The sequence below is a fragment of the Bos mutus genome, chromosome 21 (genome assembly GCF_027580195.1).
Source record: "Bos mutus isolate GX-2022 chromosome 21, NWIPB_WYAK_1.1, whole genome shotgun sequence".
NCBI classification, from domain to species: Eukaryota; Metazoa; Chordata; class Mammalia; order Artiodactyla; family Bovidae; genus Bos; species Bos mutus.
This window is the reverse complement of record NC_091637.1, coordinates 35,143,259-35,165,446: the sequence shown is the minus strand read 5'-3', so window position 1 is coordinate 35,165,446 and position 22,188 is coordinate 35,143,259. Positions and strand designations below refer to the sequence as shown.

General features: G+C 39.6%; 1 pseudogene; it reads left to right on the top strand.

Annotated features, from left to right (window-relative positions):
* The first annotated feature begins 17,471 nt into the window (after window positions 1-17,471).
* Window positions 17,472-18,450, top strand: LOC102283798 (small ribosomal subunit protein uS5 pseudogene; annotated as a pseudogene).
* The last annotated feature ends 3,738 nt before the right edge of the window (window positions 18,451-22,188 follow it).

Genomic DNA, 22,188 nt, shown 5'->3' with positions numbered 1-22,188 from the left:
TTCTCATCCTTAACCACTGAGGCATCCTGGCTCTGTCACCCCGACTTCCTGCACACACCAAGCCTGCCAACCACTGTAACAGCCCGTGACAGCCGAGTCATGATGAGCCGCTATGTTGGGAAAAGAAAATATAAGCCAGATTCTCATCCTATATAACTCTAGGGGAACTTTAAATTGCCAGATGTCAATCTGGAACCTTTCCTGAGTGGGAAGCTTGCAACACACAGATGGAAAACACGGTTCCCTACGGAGGATTGGGCTTTAAGGACACATTCAAGGCAGACCTCAGTCCAGAACACAGGAATGGCACCTGGCTCTCCATGACTCAAAGTGTCCCTTTGCTGTATGTCATTTAATCTTTCCAGACACCAGATCTTATCTCTAGAGGGGATTTGTTTTCTCATTTGCCTGTGAGTCAGAGTACTGTGTTGGAAAGATAATAGGCTTTGTTATCGTCAGACTTGGACTTGTGTCTTGTCCCCACCTCTCATTAACTGTGTGTCATTGGACCAGCTGTTGAACCTTGCTGGGCCCCACTGTTCTCATGTTTCAAAATTTAAAGCTTCCAGAAGCAATTTTCACTATGATACAGGGTTAAATGTGACGGCATAATTAAAATGTTGCTGTTGTATAACAGACTCCCGGTGCATGCCCTGTTTCTCTCCTTCTTTGTTGACATTCATGAAGGAGATGTCTTGGAAATATTTGGTAAAGGCAAATAATGTTAATACATTAGTCCCATTTAATATGCATTCACTCTGGGTCAAAAATGTATCAACAAGTTATCTCATAAAGAAGCCAGGTAATTGAGATAAATTAACTGGAAAAATGGAATGCTAAAAAGGGGTTAGTTAATTGTCCTCAAATAAATGAACTGCTTTCATTCAATAAATTATGGTTTCTTATTAGTTTTCACCTCTGCTGAAAGACACAATGAAATGTGTGTAGAATCGAGTAGTGCATAAAGAAAAACCTAATAATAATAATAATGGTTAAAATCTAGAATCTTTTTCTTGGAGACAATGCCCAGAGGTTTATGGAAAGATAGATATAGTCCCATTTTAGGGCAGCAGAATCAATGAGAACCTGCAGTTAAACTAACATTCCTAAAATAATATATGACAAATATGGGGAATTATTTGATTAACTAGAAAACTATTAATAAGAAGAAAGGGTTCACAGAGACAGCCTAATATTGAGAGGAAAGGATGAGTTATTATTTGTAACTTTCCTTTTCACCTTACCTCCCAAGAAAAGGTATTTATAACTGCCCTCTTTACCTTAGATAAGTTTAGTCTAGTCCTCGGTCTCCTCATATGTAAGTAGGATTGTTGAATTACCTTATTTTAGGATAATTTTTAAGCATTTGGTTTCTTTCTGATTTAAGATGTCTCTAGAATTACAAAATAAAGGGATATTTTCATACTTTTTTTTTTTAGAATCAGACATACTTTGCAAGATGAAGTATGTCTGAAATACAAATTTTCATCTATCTAAAAATGACGAAGCTACTTTTCAGTTTGGAGGCAGGATGATGGATTCGAGGTCACAGTGCACATTGCATCTATGCCTGCCATGCAAATGTTCAGTAAAATTTTTTTGAATAAAATATTGCACAACCAGATAATCTCAGACAGTAGCTCTACAACTTTACAAGGACTCATTCAGCAAACCTACTCTGTGGCAGGCAGTATATCTGTTATTTGCAGTGGTATTTGGATATGATATGAGCACCAAATTTAATTCTTAAAGAGTACCCTCTACTCAATTAAAAAATTTCCCAGTACTCTCAAGGGCAAATGAAATCAGATGATTTTATATACTAGAGTAGAAGCTGCTAAGGACAGTTTTCTGACCTTGATATGCAAGTTTGTCTCTTCAGTAACCGAGGCTCTCAGAGAGGAGAGTTGAGGTGAACTGGAGGATTTGTAAAATTCTGAGGATAAAGGAATTTTCTCTTAGTCTTCAGCAAATGAGGTGATGGGCACTAAAGCAGTGGTAACTTGGAGAGAAAAATGAGATTTCTGGTAAATGTGGACCTTATTAATGAATCACTAAATTGTTTCAGCCTACACTGAAAAAGGTGAAATGGATAAGGATGAACAGTAAAGATGTGTGCAAGTAGATTTTCATGGGGATTTGACATGCAGACTGATTTTCAAAGGCTTTGACTCAGAGGACTCAGAAAGTAAAGCCAAGGAAAAAGTAGGTGTATAGAGTGAGTCTCTTTTGGTGGGTGAGTGAGTCATACCATAGGTTTCTTTCCTTCAAATAGTATTGTCATAGCGTCTGCTTAAGTTATTTGATCCAAGCTTTAAAAAGAAATATAGCAAGGCTCCCTTTCAGAAAAAAGACCCTAAGGAGTTTAACAGAAATTATGGTTTCTTTTCATCAACAGTTCTACGAGTCTTACTGCCACCAGCACTAATTACTGTGGCTCACAAACCCTGATCTCCTTCAGTTTAAGCCCTCAAGAATACTGAGAGCCAAGCAGTGAAAATCCAACGCTGACATGGGCTTTTTGCTGTCATTTTAAAATGCATTATGTAAGAGGGAGAATCCTTATCTGAAACTACAGGTTTGAACACACCGTACGTCTTAAATTAGACCTCTCTTTGAAGCTTACTTACAGAAAGGTAGATGGGAACACAGATAGAGCTGAAAGTCAGATTCTGGGCCCATCCTGCAGTGCCTTTTATGTGAGAGGGTTAGAAAAAGATGAGCAAAAACTGAAAAACTATAGACACTAAATAGCTGTGTTTATTTGAGGAAGGGACGTCCATTGTTGAGAACATTTCCTTGAGATTTATTCTTTGGAATTGTGTCCTTATGAGAACTGAGGTTAACTCTTCCTGGGAGGAAAATATTTCCTATCATGAGAGAAATTAAATTAACTCTTTTACTCACAATGCTGTGCAAGGTAGAATTGTAGCAGATACTAAATTAAAGAACTATCCTTCATCTGAATTTTGCAATGTTTAGCTTTTTCTTTCTTCTAGGACAGCCTGTCCCTCTCTCCATATAATTCGTATGCTTACCCCATTCTATACTTACCATCTCTTTACTGGTCTTCCCTCCTTTTACTCATTATTTGTTACAACTTTATTATACTGGGCATAATTTAAAGAATATGTCCAACATATATGTGTTCAATACATACTCTGCTCAGTCACATCCGACTCTTTGCAACCCCATGGACTGTAGCCTGCCAGGCTCCTCTGTCCATGTAATTTTCCAGGCAAGAGTACTGGAATGGATGGCCATTCCTTTCTCCAGTGGATCTTCCCAACCCAGGGGATCGAACCTGGGTCTCCTACATTGCAGGCAGATTCTTTACCATCTGAGCCACCAGGGAAGCCTTTTCATTTTTAAAATTTATTTTAATTCTTAAGTTGACTCAGTATTACAGAGTTTATAACATAGAGAGACCAAAATCATCCATAACCTTACCATTCAAGCCAGCAAACATTATTTTGGGAAAGGAATGCTTTTTGGAGGAAACACAAATCTAAAATTAAATGTCATTTTACATTTTTAGGTAGAAAGCACAAAATCATACTCAGAGTATTCTTAAAAACATATTTGCTATATTTAAATTTCCTTAAAAGCCATCACACTTCATCAAGAAGTCTTAAGTGGGTGAAGATGATCTTGTTTAGCAGATGAGGAGAAAGAGCTTCAGACAACTATTGCAGTGACAAAGAATGGATTAGATTTAAAATGATCCTCCCAGTCCAGGCTCAAATAGTGGTGACATACTTTCCTTTCATGGGCTGGGAATGGGTCTGGAATTGTTTCTTGTATCAGAAGGTTGTACTGAAAATTGCCTTGAAAATATTTTCTAAATTGTAGGTGTGATGAGAAGTCTTTGGGGACTGTGTCTTTTTGTTTTAAACCAGACCCCAATTTTCAAAGGTGAATATGAGAATAAAGTATATCCAGGCAGCTCCTAGACTATTAAGAGTGGAGATTCATATCCATGTCATTTTCTCTGTATTGGCAGATTAGGTCACAGGTCTCTGCTTTACAGAGGCATTACCAGAGCCCTTCATGAGCAGTATAGGCAAATGTAATTTGACTTTTCATTTTTCTTAGTTTAGAGCCTATATAAAAATGGTGAATATTATAATGCCAGTAGTAACCTGGGTGTTTTATCACTTGATTTTTTGGTGTGGCTCTTGTACTTTTATATGAAGCTAGGTATAATCACCAAAATGTTTTTAATGTAATTTACCCATATCATTGTGGTTTCTGTAAACAAACAAACAAAAAAATTAAATAGATTTGACATCTACCCGCTGGTGTTTGGTGAAGACACAGAGTTTGGCTTAAGATTCAAAATAACCCTTCCTCTTAGATCAGGCAGTTGACTCTCATTTTGCCTGTTTGTGTTAGAGTAGATTCAGTGATATCAAACCCGTGCAACATGATTAACCCAAAAGGATCAGAGGAGGAAAAGTTTGTTTGTTTTCTGCTTTGAATATTTGATAACATTTTTTCTTCCATATTATTCATACAAATTTGTTCAAAGTGAAAAAAATTATTTAGGTAACCCATTTTGAATAGGTTGAAAGGAAGATAGGTTGAAACCCATTTGGGTAGGTAATTAACTGGCCCGAGAAATTTTTCAGAGCTAGAGTTACTTTTCACCAGATCTCTTTTCAGAATAGCTTTATGTATTAATCATGCCAATATCAACAGTCTGAGAAAACCACTCTACAGTTAGACAAGAGAGACCAGGCATTGAAACCAGTTCCTCAAACCACTGGAATCAATCAGTTCAGTTCAGTTAAGTCGCTCAGTCCTGTCCAACTCTTTGTGACCCCATGGACCACAGCACACCAGACTTCCCTGTCCATCACCAACTCCCGGAGACTGCTTAAACTTATGTCCATTGAGTCAGTGATGCCATCCAGCTATCTCATCCTCTGTCATCCCCTTCTGCTCCTACCTTCAATCTTTCCCAGCATCAGGGTCTTTTCCAATGAGTCAATAAGACTTATCAATAAATTGGATGTGATTGATAAGTAAAAGGAGGATTTTAGGATGAAACTCAGATTTCTGACTTGGAAACAGGATATAAAAAGTAGATTTTATCATGAATTTCATTTTAGGTAGATCAAACTTAGGATGTCTATGAGAAGTTTATTAGGATATATTATAAATGGGTCTAGAACTAAAAAATGAGGTCTAGTTCTGAAATAGATAATTGTGAGTCATTAGCATATAACCTAAATTGAAGGGTGTTTAGCAGATTAAATGTGATGGGGCCAGAAGAGACACTTTAATTGTGTGTGGGGGGGGTAGGTCCTGAGCTTAAGATACCACCCAACTGTGAAGGTGATCAATGGCAGATCAGAGCTGGTTGCTGGAGTGGCTCTCTTGTCACCATGCATTCCCTCTCACAACGGAGGCACCGGCAGCAGCCCTCTGCTTTGAATGGGGCAAAAATATAAGACAAAGACTGCAGAAATGCAACCCCCGTCCCTCAAAAATCACTTAAGCCTGCCAATAGATAGAGGTTCTGGTTATCATGGCATCCCAAGGAAATATCCCCCTGAGTCAGCTCTTCCTAGTCTGGGGGCTGAACAGTGAAGATTATGGGTAGATTGAGAAGGCAGGGAGGTGCTCGTCCCTTCTATACGAATGGAGCATCTCATACTGACCATGTATAGGGCTAAGACTAAAATTAGGCAGTCTCTGTCCCAAACCTCAGTCTCAAAGGCTGCTTCCTTATTATTCTAACACTCTTTATTTAAATATAACCTGGTTTTTAGTCTACAGAGGTATCTATTAAAACAAAAAACAGGTATACCTGGGAGATGCCACACTTTGAGAACATGTTATGAATTACCTGGATATTATAATGGCAAAGGTATTGAACTTAAAATCAGAACATTTCACTCTAATTTCCTCTCCTACTATAGTCATTTTCCTTTCCCAGGCCTCTATGTCCAAGCTTATAATAAGTGATAGAGTTACATGAGATAATCTCTAAGATTTGTTCTCTAAACATTTCTGGATGAAAGTTGGTTGATAGCCAACCACGTGTAAATGTTTATTCATATGCTAACTCGATTCTTCAGCTATTTGTTTAATGATCACGCTAAGCACACATTAGGTGCTCCAAGGATACAGAGATAAATAAAGAGCCTGGAGACTAGTGGAACTGAGATATATATTTTTCCCTAGGTGAAAATGTATTTTCTCAAGAACCATTTCTTCAGGTTGTAGGTCCTTTTTTTATGAGTCAGACTTGGCATGTGGGGTTGGAGGTTGCTGGAGAGTAGAAAAAACATTTATTGTCCAAAGTGATGTCCTGAGAAACTAATCTTGAAACTGTAGATGCTGAGGGTCACAACATAACCACACTTCGGGGGACTTTTAACAAAGAGTAGTGCCAATAGATTGCAGTTAAATAGACATCCTGGTAACAGAATGATCTAAAATCAAATAGCAAGACTCTACCTCTTAAGGTAAGAGTCAGAAGATACTCAAAGGTATAAGAGAAGAATAGCCATGTGGTTTTAGGGTCTTTCAGTGGGTATGGAGCCATGTCTAGATAAACGTGTCTAATGCGTATGGATCTGTCTAGTTGGTATGGTTTCACATGGTATCTGGAGCCGGTGTGTACCTGCTAGAGCATTCCTGTTCTTTCTCAGACTCTTTCTTCTCCACTGTTCCATCAAATGGGATACAAATAAGAGCAACTTTACCTATTTTAGGAAGAATGCAGTATAGGGGAAAGGAGCAAGTGCTAATGAGAGAGTTGAAGATCAGCTTTTTAAACCAGAATTATCTGACTGAGTGGTTAAACTTGCTTTTTTATGGCATTATTTCTTTTTTCTTTTATGTACATTTCTTACTGTTCAAAATCCCCACTTTCTTCTTTTGGTAAGAGGAGTTTTTTTTTTTTTCTTCTTCCAGGGAACTGTGCCTTCATCATTCCATATGACCCTGACGGCTATGCCCTCCTCAGCCAGTGAGAGAACCCGTGACTCCTGGTAAGTGAGACTGGATTTCCTTGGCATTTAGAAGTATCAGAGTTTCAAAACACATGCTTTGAGAACAGCTGATGCAGAGTCCTCCATGTTGCAAACCCCAGTAAGAATGCCCTTCTTTTGACTACGTTGAAGCAACTTTGGATCCTCCTTTCCCAGAGCCCATTCATTCCCTCTCTTCAGTTCTCTTACCTGTCCAGTATTCTGTGAGTAAATTCCTCATCGGGTTATGCTAGACAGTCTAGGCTTCTCCTACTCACATTGTTATAGATTGCATATTTCTGTCATCTCAAAATTCATATGTTAAAATGCTAACCTCCGATGGGATGATATTAGGAGGTGGGACCTTTGGGAGGTGATGTGATCATGGGGGTTGGAACCCTCACCAATGGGATTAACACTCTTATAAAAGAGACTCTGGACAGCTCTCTAGCCTCTTTCCACCCTGGGAGGATGCAGTGAGAAGTATGCACATCAGAAGAAGGCTTTCATCAGAGCCCATTCATACTGGCACTCTAATATCAGACTTTCAGCCTCTAGCACTGGGAAAAATAAAATTCTGTTGGTATTAAGCCACCAGTCTATGGCACTTTGTTAAGGCAGCCCACACTGACAGAGACACATATTAAGTAGATAAAGCCTCCTCCATGTATATCTCAATGCAGTGAGCCCTTCCTATTCAGAGGAAGGTTAGGAAATATATCTGAAGTATTCTCCAATTTCTCCAGGCCAGAATACTGGAGTGGGTAGCCTTTCCCTTCTCCAGGGGATCTCCCCAACCCAGGGATCAAACGCAGGTCTCCTGCATTGCAGGCAGATTCTTTACCATTTAAGCCACAACGGAAGCCCTCCTATTCAGAGGAAGCTTAGGAAATATATTTGAAGTAGATTTGGGGGGACAGAGTAAATGATCCTAAATCATCTTCCTCAAATATGTATAAGGAAGAACAATGAAATTCAGATTCTTGAAGGTCTCCTCTGTTTGAAGGGCTTCCTGGTGGCTCAGTTGGTAAAAAAATCCGCCTGCAATGCAGGAGACCTGGGTTCGATCCCTGAGTTGGGAAGATCCCCTAAGAAGGGAATGGCTAGCCACTCTAGTATTCTGGCCTGGTGAATCCCATGGACTACAGTCCACGGGATCACAAAGAGTTGGATATGACTGAGCAACTTTTACTTTGTTTGAAACCTTGTTTATAACATTTCCGTTCTAAAGAGATTGGTCCTGAAAACAGAAACCCCTCTTAACAATAGAGGGGCTTCTTTGGAGGTGTTGACAGGGCTCTGCTCATGTCCAAGAGCTACTGCAAGCAGCTCTTCCCCCTTTTACTGCTGGGTAAAGTGAAAGGTCCAGAAGTTTCTTCAGCTTCTGCTTTGGTTCGTGAGACAAGGGGTTCCATTATCTTCTACTCTCTCTTCAGACTTGTCTACAAGTCATTTATTATATTACAGCATTTCCAGAAATTTAGCAAATTCTTGAAAAGAAAGATTTAATCTTTTCAAGAGAAGCTGGAGAAGATTTATGGACGCCTATTCTTAACATGTCACAATGTGGCTTGGCTGCTAAATTTACTGGGACCGCCTACACAGCTGAGGATTTCTGTGACTGCTGGAAATAATGACTTTAGGAGGTAACCAAACAGCATTAGAGAAAAATATTTGAGAGAAAACAGATTTTTCAGGTTACAGAAGGATTTCTCATTTTATAAAAGAACATTGCATTTTTAGGAGCTCATTAAGTTGTTTTCTCTTATGTTTGACCCCAAATTAGAGTTTAGAGTTCTTAATTTTCTCTTCTAAAATCATCTGCAAGATATTGGGAAACTTGAGTTTCTAAGTCTTCAAAATGCCTTACACAAAATGAAAGCATTAGTTCTTAAGTAGTATTATTATGGAATAAATTGAATTTTGTTAGGTTGCCTTTTGTAATCCTTATTTTTTTTCTGTGCTTAATCATTACAGGTAATTTAAAAATAAATACTTCTGCAAGTGAACCAATAAAAATATTTCACTGTCATTGAACAGAAAGCTAAAAGCCTAATTACTGTATGTATTGAACATTCTTCTGTGGTAGTAATTTCTTCGCTCTTTCAATATCTTTATTTTCTTTATTTAACATCCACAATTTTTCCCTTTATATGCTGGCTTTTTTTTTTTTCCTTCTCCATTTTGTGGAAGAAAGTGGTACTCTGTTATACAAATATGCTCCCTATTTCCTTTGAAACTGTGTTCAGTCAGTCCCTGCAGAAAGAATAGGTAATGAAATTCTATCTCTCAAGTGTATGTAGACATATCAATCACTTTAAGTGGAAACAATCGTTCCTCTGCCATTTAGAGCCAACATCTTTGAACACAGAAGCAGTACTATTGCTTTCTGTTACTATTTTTAGTTTTTCCATAGTATGCTTAGGTTTACATTCCATCCACATGCTGCCGAGGTCAAGAAAAGCAGATTTCCTGATAACATTTGATTTGAGCAAAGGGAGTGATAAAGGTGCCTTCTGTAATCTGGGTTTAGAGCCGACTGAAGACGTGGACCCCAGAGGAAGAGTCCAGCAGCCCCGTGCTCTTGCCACCCCACAACCATTCCCAGACCTCTGCCCAGGCTTGGTCAGCAAGCACAAAGAGTTGTAGCTCTTTATTTTGCCTTTGACACCCAGCCCTACCTACTCTAACTTCTGCTTCACAATCCAGCATTTTTTTTTCCTCCCTCCTATGTGAGCAGAATTTGTACTGCCACCTTTTTCCTTAAGAATCATCATACATGTTAAGCTTTTGTCATAGTCTCCGTATTTTAGGAAGCTGACACCAGAAGACACAGAAGATAAGGAATTCGACCTCTTTTATTCCAACTATTCCGATCCTTCGTGCCTGCTCTCCCCACCATAGACTTTAAAACCCACGCCTGTTTGAAATGCTGCTGGCTAAAAGCATGCTCCTGATGAACGGGAGTCATATCATGTTAGCCCAAGGCCCTCTAGTTACTGTGAGGCGCTGCTGTCTCTACCCACGGCACTGTTGCTGTGAAGCAAAGAGTCTCTCGCTCCCGATCCCCAGATACAGAGCAGTATCAATGCAGAAATATTAAAGAGAAAATTAATAATTTATATCAAAAATTCATTTGCAGCTGCACTTCAGTGAATTAATTACTTTTTGTCTTTCTCTTTTTATTCATTCCTCTCTCTTGTTAATGATCGACTTAGAACTAGGAAGAGGAAGAAGTAAGTAGGGTGGGAAGAAGTGAGAGCTGGGAGTCTGGTGCTGCGAGAGCAGAAAACACAAAGGAGACCGTGCTTTAATGTGGGTGCCCTAAGGGACCTGACAAGTGAAAAGAGATAGGTTAAACTTAATCCCATCTTCTCTACCCCAAAAGCAATAGGAAAGCATTTTACCATGTTATAGATTCTACTTAGTATTTTAGAAGAGGGGAAAATTAAAATCCAGCCAGCCAAAGTCCCAAGTTATTAAAAAGATTAATCTGTTGTTTATCACTACATCTTCTATGCAATTCACTTCCCTGTATGCTCATTAAAATAGTATAGCCATGCAGACAAAGCGATTATATAATAATGCTCAAGTGTTAATGGAGCTTGTGTACTGACTTCCAGAAGGGTTGGGGTAGGGGCAGCAATTTTTACATAACACTGGCTTATCACAACTTGCCAGATGACACTAAGGTAATCTTATGGCAAGGTTCAAATTCATAGCCATTTTAGTCATTTTCTAAACTAAAAGGGAAAAATCAGTCAGGGAAATTTTACTTGCCAAATCCCAGACGGAGGCAAAGCAAATAGATCCTTCCCATGTTTAAAGCATTCATGGAACAGGAAGACAGTTCCTATCATACTATTCCAAGCTACCATTTTAAAGCAAGCAAAAAGATGTACTTCTTAATATACCTTATTCTAAGTAGCCATTTAATGGGAGAAATAACCTTTGTACTAACGAGATTTTGAAAATGAATGTAAAGGCAGACACTGAGTTTTCTCCAATAATCTTATTGTTCTGGCACAAGATGGGTAGCCATTTGAGTACCAAATGATCCCCTCGGGGATAAACAGTTTCCATGGGTGTGAATGAATGTTCTGGTATGTGTATCACCAGAATAGGGGATAAAGTTACGGGAGAAGTTGGAGAGAGTTCAGTGTTTCATTTTATCCCAGAGATCAGAGACTAGGAAAGGAAGAGAAGGAAGGACGTTCAGCGAGGGAGAAGGACTTCAGGAGCCAATGTTAATGACATCAGAGGCAAATGCTCTTCTCTTCAGGTCAGTGCAAACTACCAGCAGGGGAGCCTATTGAGTCCTCTCTAAAAGTTGTCCAGCTTGCATCGTAATGTTGTGCCCCAGGCTAGTATAGTCTTTTGTCACTGCTTTCACATGACCTAACGTTATCAGGAGCCCATCAGCTAATTCCAAGTCTGTGGTCTGGAGGTTGGAATGGGACATCACCATCTAAAAAGTGGGTCTTTGCTTGAATTTCTAAAGCATGCCTAACAGATAACCAAAATGATCTGTCCTAACAGTCTTGGTAGAAAAGATTTCTCCTCCCAACGTTGAAAACTCTTCAGATCACATGAATGCATAATTACACCAATGTTCATTTATGTAACTGTTTAAAGAGACCTGTCTGAAGAAGACCTGTTCAATATCATTAAGGCACTTATAACCTCCATGCACTAAATGTAGTGGTAAAATTCCACTGACAATGAATGTGCACTTATATTTTCATCTTCCCTAGAATTCTTTATTTGAAAATGTATCAAAAAAAACAACTCATCCTATCAGACAATAAGAAACTGAAAATCTGTACCTAAGATACACCTTTACTGTCCCAAACAAATGTAGAATAGCATTTGATAATGTAATTTTTAAAAAATGGTCTGTTTGTCTGTTTCCTATTTTGTATGTTTAAAGTAGCATTAAACAGAATAATCACAAACTTTCTCCAGCATCTCCTGGCAAGTGATTGCACCAGCAGGTGGAAAATTTGGTAGACATCTTTCCTTCCTAATTCCTGCAGCAGGAACATTTAGAACAGTATAATGATTGGCTTTAAGGAATCTTGTGCTTATGAAAAACTAACCTGATTCTGCTTTATGCACTCACATTTCATCTCCAGCCAGACTCTTCGCACACCCTGGAAGCTCCTGGAGACTTTTGACTACCTAGTACTGCCCTCATGTGGGCCAAGGGTGTCACTATTACAAGGAACTACCTGCTTTCCTTTTTTGACATTTGCAAAGGGAAGTCAAAATCATGATTTTTAATAGTTTTTAGTGTATACATTGATCTAAAATTTCAGTTGAAGCAGAACTGCTTTCTAGTTTCTAAATTAGTCAGAAAAAAAACACTTGGTATGCCTGGAAATAAAGAACAGTGGAGAAGGATAGGCAAATCTAGGCCAGTGTTCTCTCTCACCTGGGATTCTTGTTTTCTCCACCCAGAAGGTCAAATCTCAGCTGAATCAGTATGCAGATCACATACACAGCAACCACAGTTCCAGACTAGGGAATGTGCTAATTGGCTCACCCGCTCGAAGAACCAGGGTACCAGGCGTCTGACACACCACCTCTGAGGGAAGCAGGGCTTAATGCAGGACAAAATGTTCTTGCCACTCTGCACTGTCGCCTATCCTTGCTTCTAGCAAGCAGTCTGGCCATATGCAGTGGTGACTAGAACACTTTCATAATTATTTCCCTCTTTGTAGCTAATCTGTACACTTGAGATGTTAGAATGCAGTCTAATTCAGACGAAATGAAAATTAAAGCCAGTACCCCTTCAAGCTTTCTTTCCTCATACATTTCTCCTGTAGTGTTCCAAAGAGTGCTCTAAATGGTGTAATGCGTTCAAAAGGTAGGTCACACACTTAACATCAGTGGTGTTAACACTCTTTAGATCTGTTCTTAGCATTGGGAATATGATTAAAATTATATTCCCCTTCCAGACTGCACAAGAAACAACACCGTTGGTTGCTGCATATAATTCCCTCCACTATTTGTCTCAGGATTCCAACTCACAAACTGTTCAGTTGTTCTCTGAGATTCTATCTGGAAGGGACGGAGTGCTTTTGAGAAGGAGCATAGAATTTCATGAGAGAATGCTTGCTCAGTTCTCAGAAACCATAATATCCTTGAGCTCTCTGAATCGGAAGCTGTCTTCCTGAATCATGTGGCATCCATGGAGCTGATGCAATAGGAATAGGAACATACCACAGCCATCAGTTGTTGATTAACTCTGATAACTTACCCTGCCTAATGACGTGGAGGTCTTTCATGCTTCCACTGCCTAATGGAGCTCATTAGATGTACACTTATTAAATATTCAGATAATTGTGGTAGTCATAATAGTGGTAATGATAGCCACATGATGACATGATGAAGAAGAAAGCATCCTGGAACTGGAAAGTTTTCATTTTGCCAAAGAACGTCAAAAGAGCTTAGAGGACTTCCGTGAGCCATGTGCAGAACACACAAAGGTTATTTAGTTGTTTCTTTGCTTTATAATTTTTTAAAAAAACTAAGAGTAATCATCTTGCGGATTTCCTGGGATCACCTGGCTACGCAAAAATGCTGCCAGTTCCCAGACAGCATAGATAACTTTCTCTTGATTTGGGTTTGTATTTTGAACAAACCTGAAACTAGCAATATAAAACTCTGTCTCCGCATTGTAATTTACGTTCTGCTTCAGTTCTTTATTTATGATAGTTAGATTTTAGGTCAAATACCCTTGTGGAGCCAAAAACCTTACAATAAAGAGAGACTTCAACCTCAACTAAATCAGACCTTTTTTCCTAAACAAGTCTGTTGCTGAACATTTTTTCTTACTAATGTTTTTCAACTCTTATGTTTGTCAGAGTCTCCCAGTTTGGGGCAGGATGAGATGTGAAAATGTCAGAAAATTCAAGAAAACTTCTATTTTGTAAGACTCAAAAGGATTTGATAAGAATATGAATTGTCAGTTTTGCTCATCACTCAGTTCTAAAAATCTATACTCAAAACCTTTCATGTCTGTCTTATCCCTCACTAGCATCAAACATAATAAAATCAAAATAAACTTCTGACAAAAATGAGGTTTCAAAATTTTACCATGGGTTTCTTTTCTGTTTGATTTCTTTTTGATCAGCACCAGATACACTAGAAACAAACAAGTTCCTCCTGAATCCCATTTTGTCTCAGCAGTACTCCTAGCAGGGAAAAAATAAAAAGCAAAGACAAATATGGAAATGATGCTAAGATATTTCTCCTGTCATCTCTTTTAACAAGTTCATAAAAGCAATACCCGTGTTGGCTTTATGAATTTTCCAAATTGAAAATAAGATAGATAATACCATAAGGCTCAGCTTTTGAATTTGTGGTGATCTTGCTCTTGCATTTAGAAATTTTATATCCCTGACAGTTCAGTAGCACTATTTTCTCCTTTCTCTTAAGTCTAATGTAAGTCTAATGGGCTCACTTAAGCTTGTAATGGACAGCTTAGGAGTTTTTACTCTGGGGTTTCAATCCTGGGAGGTGACAATAGCTTGTTTGCATTTGCCTTATAAATTGGCTGCTTCATGGTAGTGAAAAGCAATCTTTTGCTGTCTATACAATTATTATGACGCTTCTTCAACACGATGTGCTCACTGACACTGGTTTACCTTTTGCAGCCCTAGGCTTGCAACCTGGTGGTATTTGAATGTATTTGCTCCAAAGAAGCTGCTGGTCTTATGACAGCTTTGCAATGTGGAATGAGCTGAAAGCAGGTTCAACTGACCCAGTTACAACAACATCCCTGAATCTGGAGATTCTTCTGGCTTCTGATGGTTGCTTTTCTTATATTGTGGAAAAGTCCACAACATGGCTAGAAAAAGAGAAAAACATCTTTGACTAAGTCTGCACTAGAGGAACTTGCCAGAGATCTTTTACTATTTTCTTCTTTTGTCCTGAGCAAGAGAGTCAGGGATAACAAACCATCAGGAATGTATTTGTGACAGTTGACTATTAACAGTTGACTATTCCAGCTAATGTTGATGGAAGAGCAACAATGGTACTTCTAAACTTTCTATTTTGTAGTGGATTGTAGGTGGCAGTCCGATCAAAAGAGATAGCAGAGGAATTGTGTGATCCTATTTGGCTCAGACGATAAAGCGTTTGTCTGCAATGCAGGAGACCTGGGTTCGATCCCTGGGTTGGGAAGATCCCCTGGAGAAGGAAATGGCAGCCCACCCCATTATTCTTGCCTGGAAAATCCCATGGATGGCGGAGCCTGGTAGGCTACTGTCCACGGGGTCGCGAAGAGTCGGACACAACTGAGCAAAGGGAAAAAGAAGAAGATTGTTTTAGTAGTAAGACTGTATGTCTATGAGGGGGTAACACCAGTTGGCCTAAAGGAGATTATAGACAGTTGTGAGTCTTCCACTCTTACCCTTTGTCACTTCTAAAATGCACTGCTAGTTTGGTGACCATTTTGAAAGGTTACTCTTTGATTGTTTTTATATTTCACAATATGTAATAATTAGAGGAAAATAAATATAGGTTCTAGAAGGACTGTTCATTTGAAAGAGTAATAACCTAAGCAAGTGTGGATCAAAGTAACCTACCTGATGAAAACAAACCAAAGTATTTATTTGTACTAGTGGCTTTTGCTCCAGTTCCCTCCATGAGATCTGAATTAGTTCTATTAAATCTAATTCCCAAAGAAGCTTTCATTTTCTGGGTCCATCTGCCAAAATGGATTGCCATTGGTGATGGACCCAGAAAATAGTAAGCATGTTGAGCAAATGTGCTACAGATATGTCATCTGCTGCTGATAGAGGAGTAGACATATTGCATAAGATTTCTTTGAAAGGAAGAGCAAACTAAAAACTAGCTATTGAATTTCTAGCTACATGAATTTCTTATCAGTGTTGAGGTGCCATGAGGGTGAACATGAACATTCTTCCTTACAAAGCCACCCAACAGATAGAAGAGGGAAAAACAATTCCAGCATTCAGAAAAAGAAGTCAACAGCTGACTCTTGTGCTTTCCCTATGTTTTCTCCAGAGCTCTATGGGGAATATTCTGTGCTGGTAATTGTTCCTAATCAACTGAATGAAAGAGAAAGCAAAAATAAGAACAACTCCTTGCTGTATATTTACTATAAGCTCAGTTCTCCTCCAAGATAGAGGACACCAAGACGAATCTTAGAAATGATCTTTTTAGACATTTCCTCCCACCTATTACCCAGTTTTCCCACTTGTTCTTTTTTGAAAGTGCTTTTAAAAATACTTTCCCTGCAAATGTATGCAGCTTAATAATCTGATAATAATAGTATAATCAGCATAATCTTTAATACTCACTCTAGTTCAACCTTTGCCAAGTTCTAACCATGCTATAAAATAGATATTGAATGAGTAGAACAGTCCATCTCAGTCACATCACTTAGAAACAGAACCACCACCATGAGTGTGTGATAACACTTTGAAAGCTGGTGCTTTGATCAAGGTCAGAGTTGGGTTTAAAGGCATGACACAGGAACAGACAATGGTAACTTTAGACATGGGGAGAGAGGAGATGGAGTGGCTAAACTTCATTAGTGGTAGATCACTAGGAGAAGACCCCCAAACCCCTGTCCCTGAGATCTGTAAAGACATGGAGTTCAGAAGCACTTCCGCAAGGACGTGTTTATTACAATCATGTACTTAGCCCACTACTTAGACCACTCCAGATGTGTTCTTAAGCTGCCCCTCTTTGTCACTAACTTGAGTCATACTTTATTCCTTACAATCTAAGAATCCTCATGAGAGGCACTCAAAATATTTTCACATCTGTGAATCACTCAGACTTTGAACCAACCCTCTTCTTTCAAAGAATGATTGGAGTAGGTGGAAAAACAAGAAAAGAAGAAAGTTAGGGAAGGTTCTGCTATTCTTCTGGGATAGATATGCCCAAATCCATAATTGTAGGCTTTCATCTGCTTATCAGTTATGTGTCTTAATGAGCATCAATTTTCTGTGTGTCTGAAGTAAATTGTATAAACTAGGAAGTTTTGAAAAAAACAGGAACCATAATGAACCTAGGATTAAAACTGAAAGTGATTTGTGCTTCTGATTCTTTAATGTCTGTAAGAATATTTGAGGTGAGTGCTCATAATGTAAGTTCTGATTTCTTAGGTGTAAGATGGGCCTAAGACTTTGCACTCTTACAGTCTTCCACGTGATGCCATTCTGATTGATCATCTGTCAATCACATTTTGAGTAACAAGGATGTAAAAATGAAGGTGCAGCTGCACAACCAGTCTCATTTATGCTTTGTAGGCTCGTGAATAAAAATGACCATTAAAACCAGATCAGGTCACCATTTCTGATATGTGTGGTTTTGAGCAACTCATTTAACCCATTTAGCTTCTTCATTTGTAAAATGATGATGATATTTCTCTTGCTCTTCTCCATAAAAATACAAAATAGTAGATGATGCTGGTGCTGCAAGAGGGCTCGAGGCCCTGGGAGCCCTGGAATGGGAGGCCACAATAGCCTCTGTGGAGGCTTCTGTAGTGGCATCTGGGACCTAGGTTTCAGCTCGAGAGCTTATGGAGGCAAGGACAAGGAATGGCTCCCTGTCACCAAGCTGGGCTGCCTGGTTAAGGACATGAAATCACCTCTTTGGAGATCTGTCTCTTCTCTTTGCTCATCAAGGAATCATTGACTTTCCTGGGGGCATCCCTCAAGGACAGAGCTTTGAAGATTGTTGTTCAGTGGCTCACTTGTGTCCAACTCTTTATGACCCCATAGACTGCAGGGCTCCAGGCTTCCCTGTCCTTCACCATCTCCCGGAGTTTGCTCAAATCATGTCCATTGAGTCAGTGATGCCACCCAACATCGCATGCTCTGTTGTCCCCTTCTCCTCCTGCCCTCAATCTTTCTCAGCGTTTGAAGATTATGGCTGTGCTGAAGCAGACCTGTGCTGGCTAGTGAACCAGGTTGAAGGCATTTGTCCCCACTAGGGATTATGACAGACATATTGCGTTGGGTGTCAAGTGTTCTCAGGAGGTAGCCAGGGCCATCTGTGGGACCATCATCCTGGCCAGCTCTCCACTGACCCTGTTGGATGAGGCTCCTGTGGTAACAAGATCAGCAAACCCCATACCATCCCCTGCAAGGTGACTGCCCGCTGTGGCTGTGTGCTGGTGCCTCTCATCCCTGCCCCAGGGGTACTAGCATCATCTCAGCCCCTGTGCCCAATAAGCTACTGCTGATGGCCAGAATTGAAAACTGCTACCCTTCTGCTGAGGGCTGCACCACCACCCTGGGCAACTTCACCAAAGCCACTTTGATGCCATTTCCAAGATCTACTGGCAGTTCACCCCTGATCTCATTATAAAGTGTTCCCCAGGTCTCCATATCAGGAGTTCACTGACCACCTTATAAAGACCCACACCAGACTTTCCATGCAGATAGCCCAGGCTCTAGCTGGTAGCCACCACCTAGATTTATGAGAAAAATAAAGTGAATGAAGCCAGAAAAAAATTTATCTTGCAGGGTGATTCTGAGAATTAAATGATGTAACATATAAATTTGATATTAGCTTTTAAGCAAATGACATTTTTCTAATCAAAAAGCATTTTGAACAATATGCAGTTTCCAATAGTAAGTGTCAGAGGGGAAGAAATGCATGATTTCTGACCTAAAGAGTTTGTAAACCAATAAGAGTAAAAATCAAAATGTCTATAAATTGCTAAAATAGAATATACGTCAAATAATAAATGTCATAAGAGAGGAAAAGACAAAATGCTCTGGAGTTGATAGAAGGAAAGGTTGACTGAGGGATGAAAGAATGAGAAAGATGGAGAAATAAAGGAAGGCTTCAACAAGGAGTTTGCATTTGAACTAAACCTTAAAAGATAAGTAAAAGTTCAGCAGGCAGAGAAGATGAAGAGTGTCATTTAAAGCAGAAGTAACAGCTGTAGACACCATGATATTGTGAAAAACAGTGGCCTTTTAATGACATTTCCAGAATTCCAGTGTGTCTAGAACTAGGTCAAATTGGGAGAAGAGGAGGAAGATGAAGCTAGCGGCACCCAGAAGGGAAAAATCTCATATGCTGTGCTGAGTTCCTGGGACGGACAGCACCTCCCTCCTATTACAGATCTCATCACACATTATCATAATTATGTATTAGCTCAAACATGACTCTGTACCTCGACTGCAAATGTCTGACCCATAACAAGAACTCAGCGAATTGTTGTTGGCAGAATGAATGTCCAAGTGTTACAGAGAGTTTCTTGCAGTAGGATTAAAGGCCTTAAATAATATTGCACAGCTAGATCCCATAGTGCCTATTCTGCTTGTCCTGCAGTGACCCCAGCCTACAGATTTGCTCCAGTGTAAATATACTCCTTAGACACCCAGCATTTTTTATTTGGAATGATTGTTACATTATATAACAAAACAACCATCCCATTATACGACCCATTGCATGCATTCCATTTGGCCTCCCTGTGATGATTCAATCTCTGAGTGGCGCTTAAGATGGTAAAGGTTGAGAGACGCTATTATACTCTAAGCAGATTGAGATCATCAGATGAAAACTATGGTGTGTCAGCATGGCATCCACCATGGCTTGTAACGCAAAGTTCAGTAATATAGCTTCCAGCTACTAGTTGATTAGAACAGCTTTCTAGGCTAGGACGTCTTAAACAGGCAGAAGCATGGGGCTGCTTACTTCCTCACAGAAGCAGAGTGGTAGTCTCCAGTGAATGATATGATTTCAATACAGAAATTTTGCTTACATCTCACTTCATTTCCATTCCATCTATTGATTTTTTTTTCAGGATTGTGCACATGTATTGGAATACCTTTATTAAATCCCCCAGGCATTCCAAGTAAACACAAATAGAATAAAATTAGGAACAACTGTAAGAGAACAATTGTAAGTAGACTTTGCCTTCATATTATATTAGGAATAGAAACCTTGAATTTATCAGATGGAATCATTTAAGGGCTGGCTCTAAGCAGAATGGGAAAGAAGGCAAAAGCTTATTTTCTGAGGAGAGATGAGAGTGCAGAGGTCAAGGGCATGGGCTGGAGGTAAGCTACTTGGATTCCAAACCTTACTTGAAGACTTCCTAGCTTTGTGATTTTGGTTACATTGTTCAATCTTTTATGCTTCAAGCTCATCCTCTATAAAGTAGAGATTATAATATTAGTTAATCCATAAAGCTATGGAAAGTTAATCCAGGAAATATTGCTTGGAATAAAGCTGATGCACAGTAAGAGCTTAATAACTATTAGCCATTCTTACAGTCTCCAGGGTCTCTACCCCACTAATTCAGTAACTATCCCCTACTTCCAGACTCCCTCATTCCATATTTCTGGTGCTCCCCTGTATCTTCCTTCTTCTCATTTCTAGCCAGAGTTTGAGTCATTTATGTTTGTATAATTGTGTCCCCACAAAACATTGCCCCGACGGAATCCTTTTTATTTACCTCTTATTTCTTACTGTAGAAAGAAAAGTGCTGTTTTTAAAAAAACAATTAGGGAATTCACAATGTTTATAATCAAATGAGAGGCCTATTATCCCAGCCCATACCTAAAGCCTCTGAAGTCACAGCAATATACATTCATTCATGCAACAGATATTTATTGAAGTGTTCTATGTGTCAGAGACTCCTGGATGTTCAGAGAGGGCAAAGATAACAAGGCAGGGGAGATGCTCCGTATTAACTGGGGAGCGTGAGAACACCAGGAAGGGGAATTTAATCCAGTCTGCTGTAGGGGAGGACATGGCAGTAGGAAAGACTTCTCTTCATCTATCAATGCAGAATCCCTTGGATTATTTAATGATGAGCATCAGTTTGCCTCTAACTAGTTAGAGGACAAAGTCTTCTTTCTCTTCTCTCTAAAAATCCTGGAACTATATCCCTCCACACTTTTACAGTGCTCAAAGGACAGGGGGAAAAAAAATCTAATGTTTCCCTACCTCATGTACTGGGGACTTGGGTCACAGAAGGAAACCTTTGCTTCAGGTGTTACTTACACTGAAAACAGCATGAGTGCGTTCATGCATTCACTTCTCTTCCCTGTGCCTCCTGCAAAGTGCTTACTGAGCACACATAATCCATGTCAATAACGTTAGGTAAAATGGAGTGTATATTAATAAAAGACGTTGTGTCTCTGTTCATGTGGAAATTAAAGGTTGTTGAAAGATGAGATGTATCCTACAACAGAAATAGTTAAATAACAATGAAATGAAACATAATTAATTCTCAGTGAATTATTCTATCAGTGATTCTTGATGTTCTGGAACAGACATCGGTTAAGATAGCACATACTGAAAGTTTCATCTCAAGCGCCACTTCCTACCAACTGGAAGTAAATGGCTGGAAAACTGTGTAGCCAGGGATTATCTTACTTTGCCAGACTCAGAAGGAAGTAACTTTGGGACTAATGTTCATCATGCCATAGGAAGGGGAAGTGTGAGCACTTGCCACATCTTTGCCATGGTGTGCTGGCTATGTGGGCTTCCCAGGTGGTTTGGTGGCAAAGAATTACCTGCCAGTGCAGGAGATGCAAGAGACGTGGGTTCAATCCCTGGGTAAGGAAGATCCCCTGGAGTAGGAAATGGCAACCCATTCCAGTATTCTCGCCTAGAAAATTCCATGGACAGAGGAGCCTGGAGAGCTAACAGTCCATAGGGTCGCAAAGAATCATACAGGACTCAGCATGGCACAAGAACTGGCTACATAGTAAGTTACATAATAGCAGGATGGTTAAGAAAAGATTTTTGCAGTCTAAAAGACCTGAATTCTGCTCTTTGCTAACTCTGTTGTTCAGTCACCCAGTCATCTCCAACTCTTTGTGACCCCATGGACTACAGTGCACCAGGCTAACTCTGTGCTAATTCTGGGCCTTGGGCAACTTATTTAACTTGTCCGAGCCTCAATTTTTTTTAAATGAAAAGTGGAGGTACTATTGTTTACCGACTCCCCAGATGGGTCCCCAGCAAAGGTCTCTCTGCCTGGCGCCGTTTGTGCCAATAGCAGACTGTATTTGGTTCAGAAGCAAAGGGAACACTTTATTCTTTAATCAAAGAATGGAGATTTGCAAAGTTGCACTGCAAATTCTTCCTTTGTGTAGATGGGAGAGCGATTGGATGGATCCGTCTTTAAGGCATGAGGGATAGTGGCCAAGTTACTAAGAATGGAGATTTGCAGAGTTGCACTGCAGAGTACCTG